The sequence below is a fragment of the Heptranchias perlo genome, chromosome 18 (assembly GCF_035084215.1).
Source record: "Heptranchias perlo isolate sHepPer1 chromosome 18, sHepPer1.hap1, whole genome shotgun sequence".
NCBI lineage: Eukaryota > Metazoa > Chordata > Chondrichthyes > Hexanchiformes > Hexanchidae > Heptranchias > Heptranchias perlo.
In genome coordinates this window covers 52,247,701-52,271,555 of record NC_090342.1, presented here as the reverse complement: position 1 = coordinate 52,271,555, position 23,855 = coordinate 52,247,701, and the positions used below count along the sequence as shown (strand labels likewise).

At 46.3% G+C, this 23,855-nt stretch overlaps 1 long non-coding RNA gene across 1 annotated transcript in view; it reads right to left on the bottom strand.

Annotated features, from left to right (window-relative positions):
• Positions 1–4,734: 4,734 nt before the first annotated feature.
• Positions 4,735–23,855, bottom strand: part of LOC137334869 (uncharacterized) — a 28,616-nt gene continuing 9,495 nt past the window's right edge. The window contains exon 3 of the long non-coding RNA XR_010966261.1: positions 4,735–4,897. This is a non-coding gene — a long non-coding RNA (uncharacterized lncRNA). The remainder of the gene's footprint in view (positions 4,898–23,855) is intronic.

Here is a 23,855-nt window from a genome sequence, read left to right as displayed (position 1 = left end):
AAGCCTACTCCCAGGGCCTCGCTCTTTATCCCCTCCGATTGAAGCCTACTCCCAGGGCCTCGCTCTTTATCCGATCCGATTGAAGCCTACTCCCAGGGCCTCGCTCTTTATCCGATCCGATTGAAGCCTACTCCCAGGGCCTCGCTCTTTATCCGATCCGTTGAGGCCTACTCCCAGGGCCTCGCTCTTTATCCGATCCGATTGAAGCCTACTCCCAGGGCCTCGCTCTTTATCCGATCCGATTGAGGCCTACTCCCAGGGCCTCGCTCTTTATCCGATCCGATTGAGGCCTACTCCCAGGGCCTCGCTCTTTATCCCCTCCGATTGAGGCCTACTCCCAGGGCCTCGCTCTTTATCCCCTCCGATTGAAGCCTACTCCCAGGGCCTCGCTCTTTATCCGATCCGATTGAAGCCTACTCCCAGGGCCTCGCTCTTTATCCGATCCGATTGAAGCCTACTCCCAGGGCCTCGCTCTTTATCCGATCCGATTGAAGCCTACTCCCAGGGCCTCGCTCTTTATCCCCTCCGATTGAAGCCTACTCCCAGGGCCTCGCTCTTTATCCGATCCGATTGAAGCCTACTCCCAGGGCCTCGCTCTTTATCCCCTCCGATTGAGGCCTACTCCCAGGGCCTCGCTCTTTATCCCCTCCGATTGAGGCCTACTCCCAGGGCCTCGCTCTTTATCCGATCCGATTGAAGCCTACTCCCAGGGCCTCGCTCTTTATCCCCTCCGATTGAGGCCTACTCCCAGGGCCTCGCTCTTTATCCCCTCCGATTGAGGCCTACTCCCAGGGCCTCGCTCTTTATCCGATCCGATTGAAGCCTACTCCCAGGGCCTCGCTCTTTATCCCCCCCGATTGAAGCCTACTCCCAGGGCCTCGCTCTTTATCCCCTCCGATTGAAGCCTACTCCCAGGGCCTCGCTCTTTATCCCCTCCGATTGAGGCCTACTCCCAGGGCCTCGCTCTTTATCCGATCCGATTGAGGCCTGCTCCCAGGGCCTCGCTCTTTATCCGATCCGATTGAGGCCTACTCCCAGGGCCTCGCTCTTTATCCGATCCGATTGAAGCCTACTCCCAGGGCCTCGCTCTTTATCCCCTCCGATTGAAGCCTACTCCCAGGGCCTCGCTCTTTATCCCCTCCGATTGAAGCCTACTCCCAGGGCCTCGCTCTTTATCTGATCCGATTGAAGCCTACTCCCAGGGCCTCGCTCTTTATCCCCTCCGATTGAGGCCTACTCCCAGGGCCTCGCTCTTTATCCCCTCCGATTGAGGCCTACTCCCAGGGCCTCGCTCTTTATCCCCTCCGATTGAGGCCTACTCCCAGGGCCTCGCTCTTTATCCGATCCGATTGAGGCCTACTCCCAGGGCCTCGCTCTTTATCCGATCCGATTGAAGCCTACTCCCAGGGCCTCGCTCTTTATCCCCTCCGATTGAAGCCTACTCCCAGGGCCTCGCTCTTTATCCCCTCCGATTGAAGCCTACTCCCAGGGCCTCGCTCTTTATCTGATCCGATTGAAGCCTACTCCCAGGGCCTCGCTCTTTATCTGATCCGATTGAAGCCTACTCCCAGGGCCTCGCTCTTTATCCCCTCCGATTGAGGCCTACTCCCAGGGCCTCGCTCTTTATCCCCTCCGATTGAGGCCTACTCCCAGGGCCTCGCTCTTTATCCCCTCCGATTGAGGCCTACTCCCAGGGCCTCGCTCTTTATCCGATCCGATTGAAGCCTACTCCCAGGGCCTCGCTCTTTATCCCCTCCGATTGAGGCCTACTCCCAGGGCCTCGCTCTTTATCCCCTCCGATTGAGGCCTACTCCCAGGGCCTCGCTCTTTATCCGATCCGATTGAGGCCTACTCCCAGGGCCTCGCTCTTTATCCCCTCCGATTGAGGCCTACTCCCAGGGCCTCGCTCTTTATCCCCTCCGATTGAAGCCTACTCCCAGGGCCTCGCTCTTTATCCGATCCGATTGAAGCCTACTCCCAGGGCCTCGCTCTTTATCCCCTCCGATTGAGGCCTACTCCCAGGGCCTCGCTCTTTATCCCCTCCGATTGAAGCCTACTCCCAGGGCCTCGCTCTTTATCCGATCCGATTGAGGCCTACTCCCAGGGACTCGCTCTTTACCCCCTCCGATTGAAGCCTGCTCCCAGGGCCTCGCTCTTTATGCCCTCCGATTGAGGCCTACTCCCAGGGCCTCGCTCTTTATCCCCTCCGATTGAGGCCTACTCCCAGGGCCTCGCTCTTTATCCCCTCCGATTGAAGCCTACTCCCAGGGCCTCGCTCTTTACCCCCTCCGATTGAGGCCTGCTCCCAGGGCCTCGCTCTTTATCCCCTCCGATTGAAGCCTACTCCCAGGGCCTCGCTCTTTATCCCCTCCGATTGAGGCCTGCTCCCAGGGCCTCGCTCTTTATCCCCTCCGATTGAAGCCTACTCCCAGGGCCTCGCTCTTTATCCCCTCCGATTGAGGCCTGCTCCCAGGGCCTCGCTCTTTATCCGATCCGATTGAAGCCTACTCCCAGGGCCTCGCTCTTTATCCCCTCCGATTGAGGCCTACTCCCAGGGCCTCGCTCTTTATCCCCTCCGATTGAAGCCTACTCCCAGGGCCTCGCTCTTTATCCGATCCGATTGAGGCCTACTCCCAGGGACTCGCTCTTTACCCCCTCCGATTGAAGCCTGCTCCCAGGGCCTCGCTCTTTATCCCCTCCGATTGAGGCCTACTCCCAGGGCCTCGCTCTTTATCCCCTCCGATTGAGGCCTACTCCCAGGGCCTCGCTCTTTATCCCCTCCGATTGAAGCCTACTCCCAGGGCCTCGCTCTTTACCCCCTCCGATTGAGGCCTGCTCCCAGGGCCTCGCTCTTTATCCCCTCCGATTGAGGCCTACTCCCAGGGACTCGCTCTTTACCCCCTCCGATTGAAGCCTGCTCCCAGGGCCTCGCTCTTTATCCCCTCCGATTGAGGCCTACTCCCAGGGCCTCGCTCTTTATCCCCTCCGATTGAAGCCTACTCCCAGGGCCTCGCTCTTTATCCCCTCCGATTGAGGCCTGCTCCCAGGGCCTCGCTCTTTATCCCCTCCGATTGAGGCCTACTCCCAGGGCCTCGCTCTTTATCCCCTCCGATTGAGGCCTGCTCCCAGGGCCTCGCTCTTTATCCCCTCCGATTGAAGCCTGCTCCCAGGGCCTCGCTCTTTATCCCCTCCGATTGAGGCCTACTCCCAGGGCCTCGCTCTTTATCCCCTCCGATTGAAGCCTACTCCCAGGGCCTCGCTCTTTATCCCCTCCGATTGAGGCCTGCTCCCAGGGCCTCGCTCTTTATCCCCTCCGATTGAGGCCTACTCCCAGGGCCTCGCTCTTTATCCCCTCCGATTGAGGCCTACTCCCAGGGCCTCGCTCTTTATCCCCTCCGATTGAAGCCTACTCCCAGGGCCTCGCTCTTTATCCCCTCCGATTGAGGCCTACTCCCAGGGCCTCGCTCTTTATCCCCTCCGATTGAGGCCTGCTCCCAGGGCCTCGCTCTTTATCCCCTCCGATTGAAGCCTACTCCCAGGGCCTCGCTCTTTATCTCATCTGGTGCTCTGACGCTCCATCCCAAACTCCAACCAAGTCCGCTCTCCTTACCTCAGACACTGCGATTTTTATTTAACCTCCCACCCATCTCCAATCCACCTGTTCTCGGGTGTTAAAATTTACCCCCATGACTCTCATTCTTCCACTTCTCTTTTACTTCTCTTCATCTCTCCATTTTCTCTTTTCCTTTGTCTTCTCATTTCTCTGATTTCTACTTATCTTTTGCTATCCTCAACTCACTCATTTTTGGAGAGACACCCATCTGCCTCAACATGAACAGAATGGTAGCTTTGACAACAATTGGGAACCAAAGCCAATTTCTGTGCCTGTAATGAGTTGAAGGCGGGGGAGAGAAAGGGGTGCACAAGTTTCACCTCTGATTCGGCGGTGACCAGTGCCATAGCCGCTGTTGAATGCCACATTGAGTGTAAACAATTTTACAACACCAAGTTATAGTCCAACAATTTTATTTTTAATTCCACAAGCTTTCGGAGGCTTCCTCCTTCCTCAGGCGGTGTGGAAATGACATTTTCGAATCCTTCGCATTTTAAAATCACAGAACAATGCCTGGTGATTACTGCCCGTTGCCAAGGCAATCACAGTGAGCAGACAGAAAGGTGTCACCTAAAAAGGCCACCGAATATACAAACCCCCAAAAAAAGAGAGAGATAAGGAAGACAGTCAATGACCCGTTATATTAAAAACAGATAACATTTGTTCGCTGGTGGGGTTACGTGTAGTGTGACATGAACCCAAGATCCCGGTTGAGGCCGTCCTCATGGGTGCGGAACTTGGCTATCAATTTCTGCTCGACGATTTTGCGTTGTCGTGTGTCTCGAAGGCCGCCTTGGAGAACGCTTACCCGAAGGTCGGTGGCTGAATGTCCTTGACTGCTGAAGTGTTCCCCGACAGGGAGAGAACCCTCCTGTTTGGCGATTGTTGCGCGGTGTCCGTTCATCCGTTGTCGCAGTGTCTGCATGGTCTCGCCAATGTACCATGCTCTGGGGCATCCTTTCCTGCAACGTATGAGGTAGACAACGTTGGCCGAGTCACAGGAGTATGAACCATGCACCTGGTGGGTGGTGTCCTCTCGTGTGATGGTGGTATCTGTGTCGATGATCTGGCATGTCTTGCAGAGGTTACCGTGGCAGGGTTGTGTGGTGTCGTGGACGCTGTTCTCTTGAAAGCTAGGTAATTTGCTGCGAACGATGGTTTGTTTGAGGTTGGGTGGCTGTTTAAAGGCGAGTAGTGGAGGTGTGGGGATGGCCATAGCGAGGTGTTCATCATCATTGATTGTAGCGAAGGAAGCACAAGTTGAAACAAAGGGAGGCTGTCAGCCTGTCGAGAGAGACATGAGCCCACAGCAACAGAGGGAAATTAGTTGAGCAGATGTGTGGGGCTGGAGAGCAAGGCAATAAAACTGCCCAATGATAACGCTTCTTTTTTTTACACACTGAGATAACACATACATCAGCTATTTTAAGATCAAGGGACTGCCAGTATCTTCTCTAGTCGCTTTCCCTAACCAAGAAACTTAGTTTGTCAGGGAATAAGGCCGGGGTGTCGAGGAGGCAGAAGGTCAAAGCAGCCTGTTTGATTGGTACCCCATCCATCACCCTAAACATTCACTCCCTTCACCACCGGCGCACAGTGGCTGCAGTGTGTACCATCCACAGGATGCAACGCAGCAACTCGCCAAGGCTTCTTCGACAGCACCTCCCAAACCCGCGACCTCTATCACCTAGAAGGACAAGAGCAGCAGGAACGTGGGAACAACACCACCTGCACGTTCCCCTCCGAGTCACACACCATCCCGACTTGGAAATATATCACCGTTCCTTCATCGTCGCTGAGTCAAAATCCTGGAACTCCCTACCTAACAGCACTGTGGGAGAACCTTCACCACATGGACTGCAGCGGTTCAAGAAGGCGGCTCACCACCACCTTCTCAAGGGCAATAAATGCTTGCATTGCCAACGACGCCCACATCCCATGAACAAATAAAAAAAGTGAGGCAGGAAGGAGAAAACAGACACGCAAAGTATAGATTCTCATGGAATGAAACGCTGAAGCGTCGGGCTCAGATTCAGATAGTTCAACTTTTTTACAGCAGTTGACAGATGTCACCAGCACCTCCAGGGAATGTGTTCACAACGATAAAGCTGGTCAGTCAGTCAGTCAGTCAGGACAGGCCACAGTCCATGGGAAGTGACATCTCTTTCACCTCAGATGTACAATTAGTAGCACTGCAACCAATGCAAAGTCCTCTGATTCGATTTGGAAAGGAAAAAGCTTGTCGCTGGAAAGACTCACCACAACACATAAACCTTCAGGAAACCCACTCTGAATAAGCCTCAGGATGCGGTAAGGCTTATTAATGTGTAATTATTTCCTTTCAGTTGTCTTCACTTCCTCTCCTGAAGGTTCTGAGGCCTTGCTGGGTACAGTTCCACAATCATCTCCTCCAAATGACCATTCTTCATGTGTGAGCTTAGACAGTGAGTGTTGGCAAGCCATTCATTTACAGGGGCATTACTGCTGAGCCTGATGCTGCCACACATGAGGTTCTCATATATACACACACACTTTTCAGCAATTTCCATTCTCCAGTCACTCTACAGTGACCAGGAGCAAGAACAGGAACCGTCCCGAACCCAGAGCAAAAAGAACAAAGTGTCCAAAGGGGGAAAAGTCCATTTGGTCATTCAACCCAGCTCCAAACTGAGTCCATGTCCGATTATCCTATCATGACTGTCTCTCTGCTATTGTAGTGTCGTTACTGCCTCCCCGGGTGAGATCACATGTAAACACTTTACTCTTGGCTACAGGCACAAAGCTGGCCCAATGAAGAAAAGGGGCGGAGGCAGGAAATATTACAAAGGGGGAAGCAGGCTCTTTGTGATGGAGAGGATATGGGGTGAATTTTAACCCTCCCCCCCCCACCCTGGCAGAAACTGTGCGAATGATCAGTGCGACTTATCCCCTCCGATCCCACTGCCTAACCTGCTCTCTTTTAGCTGACGAGCAGGGCTCTAACTGGTAGGCAGTGGGGTTCTGCTTTAAATATGTAGATCAGGCTCCAATGATGCCATCGGGATCCAACTGCAGTCTTAGGCCCAGGCTTGCGCTGGGAAGACCTTGTGGCTTCCCTACTGGGCCAAACCTATCAGGAACAGGTCCAGAAGAGGCCCAGAAAGATAGGTGTGCTTAAATGTTTTTCTGCTTCACTGTGGAGCATGAATGCTCTTCCAGGCCCCACAAGGAATTCTCGGGCCTCTCCGCCAATCTGAACCGACTCCCAAACATTTACCTTAGTGCCGGGTAACACTCGATCAGGATCCCGGCAGCAGCCTCCTGCCACCCGAAATCCCACACTCGCCCACCAGCCACGTAGTTCTTCCCACTGGGTTCGGGCAGGAGACTGACTCTGATCATGTAGGTGAGGCCCAGGAGTTAAAATATCCCAGGTCTCACACTGCAGAGGGCCAGGCGGCTTCCTGATCTCATCGATCCCACTCATCCTTAAATTGTCTCCATGGGGTCAGAAGCTCAGGTCAGGATTTAATAGAACGCCGAGGTTGTGAACAGTCTGGTTCATCCTGATTCAGTGCTCAAAAAAGGGGATGGAATCGGTGGCAAGGATACAGAGTTTGTGGTTGGGGCTAATGTTTATTTGGAGAAAATTCAGGCTCATCTAAGACTGGGTGTCGGACAATGTGTCTGCCAACACAGAGGCAGTGGAGAGGTCAGTGGAGCAGGTGGAGAGGTAGAGCTGGACATCATCAGTGTGGAAGCTAATTCCATGTCTGCAGAAGATGTCGCTAAGAGGCAGCATGTTGATGAGGGGGAGGAGGGGGATTTGGGAGTGCAAGAGCTCTCTGCCTCAGTGACTGTCTCCCAATTCAAACTTGTTAAACTGCTTTCTTCTCCAGCCAGACAGGAAGCCAAAAACCTGACCTTTGACCCTTCTCCATCTCTCTCTCTCTCTCTCTGTGTCAGGGATTGGCTAATCAAAATTGCTGCCTTGAATAAAAAACCTTGGGGGAAAAATTGGAAAAGGGTCCATTTTGGGCGGTGGTAACACAATGTGCTAACACCCTGCGCTCGACGGACCCTGGGCCGGCAAGTCACAAGTTTGGACCCAAGGGAGCACTTGCCTGCAATCAGCGTTCCTTTCCAGGCCTTGCACCTGCAATAAATGTAATTCACACCTTCCACCACCAGAGGGAGCTCAAACTCTTAAAGGGAGAATGTTTCTTAGAAATCTCTTAAAGGTAACTTGTACCTGTTATTTGCTGAAAATAACAGACTACTGTCTGCATGTTGTCTGTACAAAGATCAGACATCGTACACGTAAAACACAGATGCAGATCCCATCCCTATGTTTACACACTGATGAGTTACGTTAAAACATTGAATAAAGATTGTGCACCACTAAATCCCACATCCTCCAATCTGCACACCAGACCTCACCAATCTGCCGATCTGAGTTGGTACCAGGCCTGCGAGAGTGCATGCATCAAGGTTCTCTGTTGATGCACTAGAGACCTTGGGTGCAAAAGGAGGACAGAAAGAGGGACATCCAATATCCGCAGGGGGGAGCGGGGGGCAAGAGATCCTCCAGACATATACTCAAAAGGCAGTGGGAGGCAGAGGGGGACAAAGTCACTGCCAGGCGCACAGCATCATGAACATGGATACAGTGCAGGAAGAAGTTCAATGCTTTGACATGAGTGGTCAAGGTGAGTGAGGTCAACTGTCAAGTGGCGTCTCCTACCAACTGCACCATGCACTAAACCCTCATCCCCCACCTACCAACAAACTCTTTCCATCAGTACTCAGCTCTTCCAATCAGATGCTTCCTCTCACCCTTACACATTGCCACTGTTTCAAGCCGCCCACCAACAACTCACAGGCCACACACACTGGCAGCTATTCAACCATGACAGGCACATCACCCAGGCACACGTCCTGCTTTCTTGCAGGAGAAAGTGCCGCATATCAAGAGACAGCAAGTGGCCGTGGCATTTAACCCCTCGAGTCTGTTCCACCATTCAATGAGATCATGGTGGACCTGTGACCGAACTCCATACACCCGTCTTAGCCCCGTATCCCTTAATACCCTTGGTTCACATAAATCTATCAATCTCAGATTTAACATTCACAAGTGAGCTAGCATCAACTGCCGTCTGCTGAATAGCGTTCCAAACGTCTCCCACCCTTTGCTTGTAGAAGCATTTCCTAACTTCACTCCTGCACGTCCTGGCACTAAATGTTAGGCTATGTCCCCGCGTCATAGTATTGAAGTCTAGGAGACCTCCAAAAATGGTTACAAACGTCTCGGCAGCCAGAAGCAATAATCCAGCCACTAACCTGTAAATCCTGCATGGTCCCTTTAAATAGCGCCGGTGGGGGGGGTCCTCCAGGCACTCTAAGACACGTTCAGATGGTCAGGGTTAAGACTGTGCATTGAGTTGAGTGATAAGTCCCAAAATAGTGTCTATCACTTTAAATCAGCGTTGTACACTGATTGAAGCCGTTTTCTCCCTACTTTACATGATTCCAGCGTTCGTTATCTGCGCCTGCGCAAACTCCTATACCAACATGGCGTCTGGCGCACCTCACGCAGGAAACGTGCGTGTGCATCCAAGACGCCATCTTGGATGTCAGTGAGACCGTGTAGCGCCGAAACAATGGGCGCTACACGACCCAATTTAGCACCCTTCTTGTCCCAAGCATTCCCATGTAGCTTGTGTGGTGTATGGATATCCCTTTGTGTGCTGAATTTAACTTAATAGGAACATCTTAAATGGAATTTTGAAATAATTTACATTATGTTAAAAATCAAGTGAGTAATACTGGGCATCCATGGCACAGCTTCTAGTGGCTTGTTAGGCTGGCCTTGGCAGACACCAGGGTTGATCTGATTCATGGTATAGTTCATGGTTTGCATTTCCTGCTGTTCACTCATTCCACACACACCACAGACCAGGAGAATCACACACACCACAGACCAGGAGAATCACACACACCACAGACCAGGAGAATCACATACACCTCAGACCAGGAGAATCACACACACCACAGACCAGGAGAATCACACACACCACAGACCAGGAGAATCACACACACCACAGACCAGGAGAATCACACACACCACAGACCAGGAGAATCACACACACCACAGACCAGGAGAATCACATACACCTCAGGTCGGGAGAATCACACACACCACAGACCAGGAGAATCACATGCACCTCAGACCAGGAGAATCACTCACACCTCAGGTCGGGAGAATCACACACACCACAGACCAGGAGAATCACATACACCACAGACCAGGAGAATCACACACACCACAGGCCAGGAGTAGCACGTACAGCATCCTGTGGTTAAATGGGGAAATATAAAAAGATAGTGGCACAGTCATTATTATTTTGGGCAGATAACAGCCATACTTTGGCTGCAAAAACAGTAAATATTGAAACCTGGCTGTGTGTTGAGGGGAAGCAGTTTTGTTAAACTGATACATATATGCCAACCTATATAACTCATAAAAGTTAACACAGCCACAAAAAAGCTGACATCTAAAAACACAGCATGCAACTGAATAAAGGCCTACGACCAAGGCCACTGCTTCAAGACAACAAAATAAGTTAAATTCCTTTTTATTACATTGGATTTCAAGATTTTTATTCGTGTTTTGGGTTAAAAAAACGAAACTACAAAAGCACAGTTTTTGCAATGGTAGATTTAGTCATTTTTGAAGGGAAAAGTGAGCTCTGATTCTGCAAAATTTATCTTCTGCAGGGTGGGAGGGGAGATGGCGGGGGGAACGGTAGGTCTGGGGATGTGCCACCCCAGGAAATGTCGATTATTGACACTTTTTCGGTACCTTTTACAGCATTTTGAAATGGACTGTCGATCGGCCAAAAATAATGCATTGCCCTGGGTATACCGGACGCCGGAATTATAGGGGGATTGGGATTTCCAGCTCCGGTATACAATCCGGGCCATTGGCACTGGAAGCACGTGCAGAGGAGGAGTGGAACCTGTCCGATGTATTAGCCACTGGACTCGGGGAGTGGGATGGGGGTGAGGACCTCGAATTCCAGGCCACAAGCATGGACAGGGCCCATAAACACTGGCTATCCAAGTAAAAACCGGATGGTTGGCAGCTATGCATAAGTCATACTCCAACTGATAGCAAAGGCACACGACTTTCTGCAAGGCTTCTACTAATGCCATTCTATAACCCTCCGCTCAGAGATGCATAAGAGGGCTGGAGAGTCAAGAGTGGGAGCACATTAATTCGTTCAGTTCAGAACCCAAATATTAGCTGAAGCACTGGTTCTTAGCTGGATTATTCCATGTCAGTAAACTAAGACGCCCCTTTCCTTTCATTTATTTTTTTGATGGCATCAGATCCCTCCATTGACTCTCCAGTACTTCTGGACTGTCTAGGGCACACACCACCTCTGGCTTGGGAGGGCCAGGAGGGGGTTGAACTGTGGAATTGATTGTCAGTTTTCAGCTAATGTTGACTGCTAGTAAGTTCACAAGACCAGCCTGAAGATAACAATGCTTCTGATTTTATCCCTGCCTTGACCATCACTTGATATCTGTTCACAGCATTGCTGGAGAGATTGCCAGTTTAGTAATGATTGAACCTGTGCCCCTGATACTCCCATGCATATAAATACAAGTTTTTGTTGTTATAGCCGACAGGGCCAACTAAACTGGTGTTTTAAATATATCTGAGGGAAAACAGATTCATTCTGGTTAACTTTTGAATGAGCAGTCAAAGTGTGAAACCTGACAGTACAGGAATCAAGATCTCCCTTGAACACATTGGCCTGGATCTTTCACTCTTCTCACGCCGGAGAGGAAGCAGTGGAGAAGTGCCCTAGAATGCACCAGTGCTGTTTTCTGCTCTCTGTTTCACAATGCCAGAGAATCGCCCACCCAGGAATGAGGTCCTTGCATCCTTATAACATCATTCACTATGACTTCTCCCACACTTTGGGCACCATTGGAGTTCTCCCTTGTATAAAACAGGCATCCCTTGTTGCCTTGATGCAGTGAATGGTGTATGTCTATACATTGGCATGAAACTGTGCGATTATTTGTGGGTAGCTCTATTGTTGTCACTTATGCTTCATTTCACAAATAGTGAGTCTACCTCTGTTATCTGTAGGGCATAGTGTTAGCATATCAACTGTAAAAGATCAATGAACATTTCTCTTGATGCCTTTTCCCCGTTCTTCCCCCCCCCCCCCCACCACCACCACTGAAACTGCCTGAAAACCAGTCAATTATGACTTTCCCCCTGAGAATCCTGGTTGCCATGGAGGCCAAGAAGGAACTAAATCAGAGGGAGAGTGCAAGGGTCCAACTGCACAGGTGATGTTTGCATCCCGCACACTTGTAGCCCCAACCACGGAGGTAGAGAGACAGAAGTAGTTTTGCAAACCTCACAGATAAGCAATGTCTGAGGAGGCTGAGATCCCGGGTTGGATGCTCGAATTGGATCTCAGACTTGCGAATCCATGTCAATGGAAATAAAAATCAGGAGTGATGTAAAATGGGCTGCCAATTTGCTACCACCTGTTTTACACTATCGCACAAAGTCAAAATCTACCCTTGTGTCTTTCAAAAACTGAAAGTAGATTTATGTTTCCGTATCAATGGATATGAAGGAGACCAATGTGCAACAATTCTAAAAAAAACTTAATGAACATAGAGCGAAATAGTGGACAGAAATGGATGGCGTGTGAAGAAGGTCATTGATACCAGGAAAGATTGAACAGGCTGAGGCTCTTTTCTCTAGTAAAGAGAAGGCTGAGGGGTGATCTAATAGAGGTCTTTAAAATTATGAAGGGGTTTGATATGGGAGACAGAGAGAAGATGTTTCCACTTGTGGGGAGTCCAAAACTAGGAGACATAAATATAAGATAGTCACTAATAAATCCAATAGGAATTCAGGAGAAACTACTTTACCCAGAGAATGTTTAGAACGTGAGACTTGCTGTCACAAGGAGTAGTTGAGGCGAACAGCATAGATGCATTTAAGGGGAAGCTAGATAAGTACATGAGGGAAAAAGGAATAGGAGGATATGCTGATAGGGTGAGATGAAATAGGGTGGGAAGAGGCTCATGTGGAGCATAAACACCGGCATAGACCAGTTGGGCCGAATGGCCTGTTTCTGTGCTGTAACTTCTATGTAATTCTATGAGACAACCTGTATAACCTTGCAATATAAGGAGTCTGTAACTACAAACTAATATGAACGATACAAATGGAATGAAAATGGAACAGGAAGGATCTCACCAGCAGGTGTCATGGGATACTCAAATGATTGGAACCATGTCAGCTGATTGCAAGCTTGGACAGTGTCAGTCCAGTTCTGTACAATCATGGATCATAGCACAAAGCTGCCTCAAACAAGGCAGTAATTGGCATTAGTTTGCCAATCTCACTCTGAGAGGTCACAGGATGGCTGGTAAGGGAAATGGAAAAATATCACACTGGGGTAGCAAGGGATAATCTTCTGCAGTTAGGGAGCTGCATATTGTTGTGGGAGAGTAAAGGGAGCTTTACTCTACATTTTGCTCTGCTGTACCTGACCTGGAAATGATTGATGCTGACACTGTGTATCCAAAATGAGAATGTGTTCCATTTTGCAGCAGCAACATTGCTCACCTTGATGAGTAAAAAAAACAATCACCAGAAATTAAGAACAAAAGAAATAGAGATAAAGCAGTAGTTCATTTCAAAATTCTATTTGTGGTAGAAGTGATTTAAAGAAATGTAAAATACTGTTCTAAGTTACACTCTTAACACCGGGCAGTTAGATCCTTGCAGTGTAGGAATTTGAGCAGTAGAGGGAGAAATTTCTCCACCATACTCATCTCTCTTTCCTCCTGCTCAGCAAGCCTGTCAGTGAGTGATTGATTCAGCAGGTGACCAATTTCATCAGCAATTCCCACTCTTTAAATCTGGGTATGAGAAAACATTCCAGAAATTAAATGAAAAGTAATTAGTTGTGTTCTGTGCTTGCTGCAGTTTTCAGTGCTGTGACTACGAGGTGCCAAGTGCACAACAGAAAGCAAAGCAGGTTTTAAAAAAAAATCATGACTGTAATTAAAGGGGAAGAAAAATCTAGGGGAGAACATCTTGAAAGTATTCCCCATTTTATAGAGGGAAAAACATATACTTGCAAAGGTCTTGTTTGTTTTTTATATATCAATTTTCTGATATCCATGAAAACCCACCAGACCAGGTGGGGACCAGGTCTCCATTGCTTGCAGGTTGCTCTAAGATGTCACCAGCCTACTAGAGCACCTCCATTGACTGGAATGGGGGCCTCGAGTTCAGACCGAGCACAGATTATTCCCAGGTGGCAATTCGTACAATAAGAACACTGCATTCGCAGATGTTAGTGCGGTTTCTAGGCTGGACGGAAATCATGTCTTCAAATGCAACCAATGGAGGGACTCCAGGACACAAACTGTGATTGATATCACGGGACAGGTCATCAATTTCCATCCAAGTCACTAAGCTAACGGGGGTGAAATTGGTCTCCGCCAGTAGTACGGAATGGGCTCATAGCGAATTTGTAGCCTGTTTTACACCATACCCAATTTTCTTTTCCAATGGATAGCGAGTTTGCTGACAGAGATAGTGTAACAGGGATAGCATAGTATTTTATTATTTTTCTTGTTCTTAAGAAGGGTTCTGTATTTAGCTGAATCGTGGTGAGATTTGATTACAAATGTTACTCTGTACATTAATTTGCTATCTGGAAAATAAAGCAGCTTGATGATTCGTACCTTGCCTAGTCTGACTAAAGGGTTTCAGTCTGTCTTCAGAAAGATTAGATGAGGGCACATACAAAAGAAGTGATATCGTGTTCAGATCACAAGGGAGTTCTATTGTTATACCTTTGGGTCATGTTACTGTATAACTAGATATTTGGTAGTATGGGCACACTCATGAACCTAAGATGTTCGGACCACTTGGGGGAATGACTTTAAGCATTGTACCTGAGAGAATTTCTAAGGCAGCCATGAAACTTGTAACACTGGACTAAATTTAAATTGAAGTAAGATAATGTTTTATTTCTGGATCCGTATGTTGTCCAGTTTGTGAATCATGATACCATTGCAGTGCTTGTCAGTTGGCTGGAACCAACAAGAACACAAGTGTTTTAAAAAATAAACATATGTCAGACATCTTACTTTTCTTCTCTGATCTCTCTGAGTGGGAAAAAAATGGTTTTCTGGGAAGTGAGCTTTCATTTTAAAGAAAATTTTCCCTGAAATTTTGTGTGGCGATTAGATTTGAATTTCAACATGAATTTCAGCTTTCATTGTTGTGCAGTAATTTTTTTTCTTTGTGAATTCTTTGTTTGTCAAGGTAAGCGATGTTAGCACTGGGAATCCATTCGACTTTTTCACTGAAGTCTGCATCAAGCACTCAGGTCAGGTACAGCATAGCTTGATGAAGAGTAAAGCTCTTTTTGCTGTGTCCCAACCTGCCAGGAAAACCCATTACTACACCAATAGGTTATATCTTTCTCTGTTTGTTCATTTTAGCAACAAACTAGATGTGAGTATAAGGCAACGAACACTGATTTATACTTGTGCTTATCTCTTGGGAGGGACAAAATAGACCCAAGTGTCAAATCATTGGGCTTTATCTACGGGGGACTGAGAGTCACAAAGAACTGGAAAGAGACAGCTCAAAGACATTTGATTTTGGATGCTTACACTTGGTGAAGATTTCACCCATCAACCTATGCTGGATTCAAACCTAGTTTTCCCAGAATTAAAAGGATAATGTCATAACACATACAGCACCACTCAATTGTGTAATAGTGATTTTTGTAACACTAACAAACTATGGTGAGGTCAGAGATTCTATAAACACTAGCATAGAATTTCAATGATGCGTGTAATTGGATTTTGTCTTCCTTTGTGCCTCAAGGGATGAAGAATATTTTGTGAAAAACCCAGAATTACCTGAGTATGCAGAATGTGAGTTACTTTTTGAGAGGAACAGATTAGGCAAAGCTAGTCAAAGACAAAGTATGCTTATCCATGTGTTAAGTATTTTAGAAACATAGAACTGGCTCACTCTTATTCCTCGAGCAATATTTTAATCGTGTGGACCTACTTTTGAATTATATATATTTATTTTATATATATCGTGCATTCATGTAGTGCCCAAGGTGCTTCACAGAGGTGTAATCAGACAAAACTGGATGCTGAGCCAAAGAAGAAGATATTGGGAGGGGTGGCTAAAAGCTTGATCAATGAGGTGAGTTTTAAGGAGTGTCTTAAAGGAGGAGAGGGATGTGGAGAGATAGAGAGGTTTAGGGAGGGAATTCCAGAGCCTAGGGCCTAGACAGCTGAAGACTTGGTTGCCAGTGGTGAAGCGAAGGGAGTGCGGAGGCCAGAGTTGGAGGAACGCAGAGTTTATTAGGATGGAGAATGGGAGGCCAGCCAGGTGAGCACTGGAATAGTTGAGTCTGGAGGTGACGAAGCCATGGCTGAGAGTTTTAGCAGCAGATGAGCTGAGGAAGATTCAAAGGTGGGCGATATTATGGAGGTGGAAGTAGCCAGTCTTTGTGACGTAGAGGATATGGGGTCAGAAGTTCAGCTCAGGGTTGAATAATACGCCCAGGTTCTGAACAATCGGTAACATCGCCCGTCTCTGCCCCTGCCTCAGCTCATCTGCTGCTGAAACCCTCATCCATGCCTTTGTTACCTCTAGTCTTGACTATTCCAATGCTGTCCTTGCCAGCCTCCCATTTTCCACCCTCCATAAACATGATCTCATCCAAAACTGCTGCCCATATCTTAACTCACACCAAGTCCTGTTCTCCCATCACCCATGTGCTCACTGACCTACATTGGCTCCTGGTCCGGGAACACCTCGATTTTAAAATTCTCATCCTGGTTTTCAAATCCCTCCATGGCCTCGCCCCTCCCTATCTCTGTAACCTCCTCCAGCCCTACAACCCTCTGAAATCTCTGCGCCCCTCCAATCCTTGCCTCTTACCCAACCCCGATTTTAAGCGCTCCACCATTGGCGGCTGTCCCTTCAGCTGCCCAGGCCCTAAGCTCTGGAATTCCCTCTCTAAACCTCTCCACCTCTACATCTCTCTCCTCCTTTAAGACACTCCTTAAAACCTACCTCTTTGGTCACCTGTTCTAATATCTCCTTATGTGGCTTGGTGTCAAATTTTGTTTGATAATGCTCCTGTGAAGCACCTTGGGACATTTTACTACATTAAAGGCACTATATAAATGCAAGTTGTTGTTGTTGTTGTGTATGGAAGCTGACCCCAAGTCTCCGGATGATGTCGCAAAGAGGCATCATGTAGATGAGGAAAAGGAATGGGCCAAGGATAGATCTTTGAAGGACTCCAGAGGTAATGATGCTGAGGCAGGGAGAGAAGACATTGCTGGCTACGATTTGATAGGTAAGAGTGAAACCAAAAGAGAGCTGATCTGGACAGTGGAGGAGAGATTTTGAAGAATGTTGTGATCGACTGTGTCAAAGGCTGCCGAGAGTTCGAGGAGAGATATTGAACTAGGGTCACAGTCACAGAGGATATGATTTATGGACGTGATTAGGGTTGTTTTAGTGCTGTGGCAGGATTGGAAACCTGACTGGAGAAATTCAAACATGGAATTGCGGGAAAGATGGGCACAGATTTGGGAGGTGACAACACATTCAAGGACTTTGGAGAGGAAAGGGGGTTTGGAGAAGGGACTGTAGTTTGCAAAGACAGAGAGTTTGAGATTGGGTTTTTTGAGGGAATGATGACGACTATTTTGAAAGGGAGGATGACAGTACCTGAGGAGAGGGATCTGTTTACAATGCCAGCTAAAATGGGGGCCAGGAAGAGAAATTGGGTGGTCACCCGCTTAATGGGAATGGGGACAAGGGAATAGGAGGTGGGTCTCATGGACAGGATGAACTTATAGAGGGAATGGGAGGAGATAGGAGAGAAACTACAGTTTCAATATAGACAAATGTGAGGTGATGCATTTTGGTAGGAAGAATAAGGAGGCCACATACTGCTTGGATAATAAGAGTCTAAATGGGGTACAGGAACAAAGGGATCTCGGGGTACAGATAAACAAATCACTAAAAATAACGATGCACTTTAATAAGGCCATAAAAAAGGCAAACCAAGCACTGGGGTTCATTTCTAGAGGATTGAAAAGCAGAGAAGTTATGTTGAACTTGCATAGAACCTTGATTAGACCACACTTGGAGTACTCTGCACAGTTCTGGCCTCTATATTATATAAAAATAATATAGAGGCATTGGCGAAGATGGAAAAAAGAATCACAAGAATGATACCAGAACAGAGAGGAAAGGCTGAACAGAAAGGGGCTCTTTTCTCTAGAAAAGAGAAGGCTGAGAGGTAACCTGATAGAGGTCTTTAAGATTATAAAAGGGTTTGATAGGGTAGATGTAAAGAAAATGTTTTCACTTGTGGGTGAGTCCAAAACTAGAGGTCATAAATATATGATAGTCACTAATAAATCCAATAGGGGATTCACGAGAAACTTCTTTGCCCTAAGAGTGGTAAGAATGTGGAATGCGGTACCACAGGAGTAATTGAGGCAAATAGCATAGATACATTTAAGGGGAAGCTAGATAAGCACACTAGGGAGAAAGGAATAGAGAGGTATGCGGATAGGGTTAGATGAAATAGGGAGGGAGGAAGCTCGTGTGGAGCATAAATGCCAGCATAGGCCAGTTGGGTCAAATGGCCTGATTCTATGCTGTAGACGCGACGTAACGCGATATACAGTAAGACATAACTTCAAGGATGTTTAAGGGGTTTAAGGAGATGGATGGTATGGAGAAAAGAAGCTAGGGTTTATCTTTGCTCTTCGGGAAGATCCTGGGGTAGTGGGTGGCTTTAGCAGAGGAGAGAGGGGTCTGATAGCACTTGATGTGGTCCAGCCAGATCTGTTGATGGATGGCTAAACCAGTTGTGAGCCAGATTTGCTCAAGTCTGTGCCTCTTGAACTTGATGTGGAGATGCCGGTGATGGACTGGGGTTGACAATTGTAAACAATTTTACAACACCAAGTTATAGTCCAACAATTTTATTTTTAATCCCACAAGCTTTCGGAGGCTTCCCCCTTCCTCAGGAAATAAATGTCTTTATTTGTAATTCATGTGTCTTTCCTGAGGCTTGTATGTTGAAATTGCACTGTACGAAATTCCTCTTGAACTTGACAGAGTGAACATGGGGACCATAATGGAGGGAACAACTGGGAAGGGAGAGAGTAAAGAGGATAAGGACATCAAAGGGGGAGTAAATCGACAGCTGCAGAAGTATCGTAGTGAATGGAGAGCCAAAGGCTAGGCAATTGGTAACTTGTACCCCAATTAGAGTATACCTGCTCTCTGGTCTGAGTTCACAGATTGTAGAAATGTTACAAGTCCTTGGGGTTTTTGATGTTCAACTTACTATCTCTCTTTAATCTAATATTGATTTAAGTGCTGCGGGCTGATTCCTGGCATTTTAAAAGCAGATAAAACATTTCATAGTTCACAAAAAAGCAGAAAAAAATGTTGTCATGTTTGAGATACCAAAAAAAAATTCTAACTAAAATGAATGTGTTGCAGGGCATTGTGAGAGGTATTTTAGGAGCTGGTATCTCTTAAAATATATTTTTTCAATCCTGGTCATTGTGGGTCCAGATAATCTATATTTCTTACACTCTGATATTCAGCTTTTTTTTCCCTGAAGAGAAATAAATGTCTTTATTTGTAATTCATGTGTCTTTCCTGAGGCTTGTATGTTGAAATTGCACTGTACGAAATTCCTTTCTCTGATATTTTAATGAAAAAGTTAACCTATTGCTTGATTAAAATAGTATCACGTATGTTAATGAATTGGTCACTCATCACACGGCATTATTTCATCCTTTCTTTTGTCCTCTTTTGTGACAATCTGCCTGCCTCCTCTCACTTATTGCAATTTCAGCTGAAGGCCTCCTAACCAGGACTACTTTTTAGATCCTATTCCTAATATCTGTGCATCTCTCTCAATCAGTTCTCCATCAATTCACTTTTATATGTTCACTTTCTTTCTAATCTCATCTGTAGATGAGGCAAATCTTACTTTATTTCTGTGTGAGATTCAGAGTTGGTGACAAGTTCTCACAATCTCTGAGCCAAAAACATCCAAAATCATTCTTAAATCCACTGATTCTGCATAGTATTTATTCTTGAATTTAGAGCTTTGTGCCACAAATCTTGATGTTCCATAATACAAAAAAAGGTATGAAATTGATCAAATTTGCTGTAACAGGTATTCCCAATAAATTAGCAGAATGATCTCCAGCATAGGATCAATGGGTAGATAAAGACCAAGCTCATCCTTACTGATCCATCAAAACATACAGTTCTGAGTTATGTTCCAATTTCATCAGCGCCAAATACCTGAAAATTGTTTCTCATGAAATTCATTTTCAGAAATTAGCAGCTATGGATAATCTGTTCTTTTTCTGCTCTATTTATACATCATTAGCTCTTTTTTGGTCTGTGTAATGTGTCTTTCATCCTGTTCTGAACATCGGTCGAAGGCATGAAATGAACAGTATTCGTTGGACCTTTGAGATGCTGCCTCCCAGACAGTAATGTTGCTCTATCTACTCAACTAAATTAATCTCTTGCCAGAAGGCTCTTCATAGTTCCTTCTTCCACTTAAAGCTAATGAAGAAAAATTCCAAAATCTCTTCCTGACCTTACATATAATATAATTCACCTGTGAGCACATGACATTTACATGCAATTCATGAACTATCATATTCCATGGAATGTTTGATCATCTTTCTCTATAGTTGAGCTCTGTTGCTAACTAGATACTTCTTTTAAAAGCAAATCAACATAGAATGAATTCACTAATTTCTTTTGCTGGGAGTCTGCTCCACATTATCCAGTATTCTGGGGCAAATGATTCTCATATTGGTCTTTAGTCTCAGTGGACGTGTGTTAGTTTTGTGCTCGTGTCCTCATTCATAGGGCCGATTTTCACTGCATCTGCGAGGAAATAGCCCTCCGAAAATCACCGGGCTGAACTTACTGCCTTGTTCCCGCTTCCGATCTGCCCCCGCCCGCCATTTGAAACCTCTTTCAGGCAGGTTAAGACATACAAATCGTGGTATCTCGCCCCGATGCGGTTTTCAAGTTGCAGTGGGCGGAGTGTGCACCATGTAGGCTCCACCCATTGGTAATCGGCGTCGAGCGGCCTAACTGGCCCGTCAAAGTGAGGGCTGCCGACTGCTCTGGCAGGGCCAGGAGAATGCACTTTGTGGCCTCCCAAAAAAATCTTCCAGTTCGGCGCCAGCCCATTCGTGCCCCACCCTCCCTTTAAATCACGAGGAGCCGAAGGTTTTCCTGCCTGGTTCGGTGCTGGCAGCTCGCCAATCAGATCAAATGAGGCCCGACCACCATTAGGGTGGCTTGGGCCTCTTGCTGAGGGCGGCGGGTGGTGCCATTGCTTCACCCTCCACCCGCCGATAATGAAAATCGGTCTCACGCATTGGAGAAGCGAGTTATCCTTAAATCATAAAGTGTGCTTTCAACATGTGAAAGTTTTGTTTTGTGACCCAGTTTCATCAGGCTACACTCCACTTTTACTGATTTGAACAAAAAAGAATGATCTTTGCTCTCATCTATTTCCCAAAATCTCTCAGTAGTTCAAAGAACTGGATCATAGCTCCTCTCTATCCTTATTTTTAGAAATAAAACACGTCCCATTCTGTGGGTCATAGTTGATAACTTAAAGCTGAAAGTACTCAAATGATAATGAAGTAATCTTTCCCTGAAACCTCTCCAAAGCATCAATTTACTTTTGAACGGTAGGCTGCCTAAAATTCCACATAATATCCCAAAGGTGGCTTCATGAATAATCTGAAAAGTTACAGTAACTTGTTAAATTTAAAATTGATGATCCTTTCATGCACATTGTACTTCATTAGCTTGTCGGCAACTTCAGATTGATGAGCAACTTTATGTGGATGGCTGATAACATGATCAAGTCCCACTATTCACTAGTCTCCTAAAGAGGACCCTTTCATAGTGATATACATAAAAGAAACAAAATAACTTGCATTTATGCATCTTTCATGTCCTCAGGATGTCCCAAAGAACTTCACAGCCAATGAATTACTTTTGAAGTGTCCTCACTGTTGTAATGTAATCTAAAGTGACAATCAATGCACACAGCAAGGTCCAAACAACTGCAATGGGATAAAGAACCAAATAATCTTTTTTAGAGGAGGCATAAATGTTGGCCAGGACACCTTTCCTGCCCATCTTCAAATCATGCCATGGGATGTTTACATGTTCACTTGAACAGGCAGACGAGACCTCGGTTTTAATACCGCATCTGAAAGACAACACTTGTGATAGTGTAGCACTCCCTCAGTATGCACAGAAGTGCCAGCCTCGATTATGTGCTCAAGTCTGAGAGTGGGGTTGAACCTTTTGACCTTCTGACTCAGAGATGAGCGTACCACCACTTGGCCAAGCTGACACTGAATATGAAATAAGAATCATATTTCATTCCAAATCAAAATCAACCTGCTTAGTAGGTCCAGATCTCTTTGCATGCTCTTAATCTCCCTTATACTCATTGCACTGCTACAGAGCTTGGTGTCAATGGCAAATTTTGTGATATTATTGGAGGTAAATGTCCTATGAGGATAGATTGAGTAGAATGGGCCTATATTCTCTGGAGTTTAGGAGAATGAGAGGTGACCTCATTGAAACATATAAAATCTTTAGAGGGCTTGACAGGGTAGATGCTAAGAGGCTATTTCCCCTTATTTACACAACAATATCAATAATAAATAAAAACAGAAAATGCTGGAAATACTCAGCAGGTCAGGCAGCATCCGTGGAGTGAGAAACAGAGTTAAAGTTTCAGTTCGATGACCTGGAAGAAGTTACAGATTTAACAGTTTATAAGCAAGTACGGAGCCAACAAAGAAGGGATGGGGGAGAAGGGGAGGAAAGAACAAAAGGGAAGGTCTGTGATAGGGTGGAAGGCAGGACTTATTAAATGACATAAGAGATGATGGTGCAAGACAAAAGGGGGTGGTAAGTAAAGAAACCAAAGATGAGTCTAGAGGAGCTGTAAATGGCAACAGCAGTATCTGCTGTCCGAAAAAATGGGAGCAGTGGTTATGATCTCAAGTTGTTGAAATCAATGTTGAGTCCGGAAGGTTGTAAAGTGCCTAATTGAAAGATGAGGTGCTGTTCCTCGAGCTTCCGTTGAGCTTCATTGGAACAGTGTAGGAAGCCAAGGACAGAGAGATCAGAGATTAAAAATGGCAAGCAACCGGAAGCTCAGGGTCACACTTACTGACTGAACAGAGGTGTTCAGCAAAGTGATCACCGAATCTGCGTTTGGTCTCCCCAATGAAGAGGCGACCGCATTGTGAGCAGAAAGTACAGTATACTAAATTGAAAGAAGTACAAGTAAATCGTTGCTTCACATGGAATCATCAACAGGCCATTCAACTGGGAGGAAGGAGCCTCACATCATTACCCAATTCTGTCTTCTCGTTGTGTGGAGTGAGATCTGTCAAGAGTGCTTGTTATTTTTCAATCAAAAATTAGAAAATTTCACTCCAAGTAAGTGTGAATTATCAGGTCTGAACACACTATAAAAGTGCACGTGTTCATATAATAGATCTTTCAAGTCTCACTGATTTTGTGTGACTATCCTTAGTCATTTCGGTTTGAAAATGTAATGTATTTTGATATATTTCATTCTTAAAAATAAACACAGCTCCATGTGTTTCAACAGGATTGTGATTTTTTTTCTCACCCTTTTTGATCATAACTCTCACTTATAACATAATTTGCCCATATATAGCTCTCTATTCGCAAGATGAGTTGATTCTTCACGGGATTGCGTTTTGAAGAAATACTAGATAGACTTGGGCTTGTCAAAGTTGAAAGCTTTGTGTCTACATGAGCCACTTTAATTCTCACCAAGGAGCCCAGTAGGTTGCACATTAAAATTTAAATGAATTTTTCCATTAATATCTTAAGTTGCTTATACTTACAGATGCCAGCAGCCTCGATCAGCACGTCTGGAAGAATTGAATGCTAGAGGAGAGGTGAGAGTAGTTGCCCTCAATATCAAGGCAGCTTTCGACTGAGTATGGCACCAAGGAGCTCTAGCAAAATCAAGGACAATGGGGTCAAATGGAAAACCTTCCAGTGGCTGGAGTCATACCT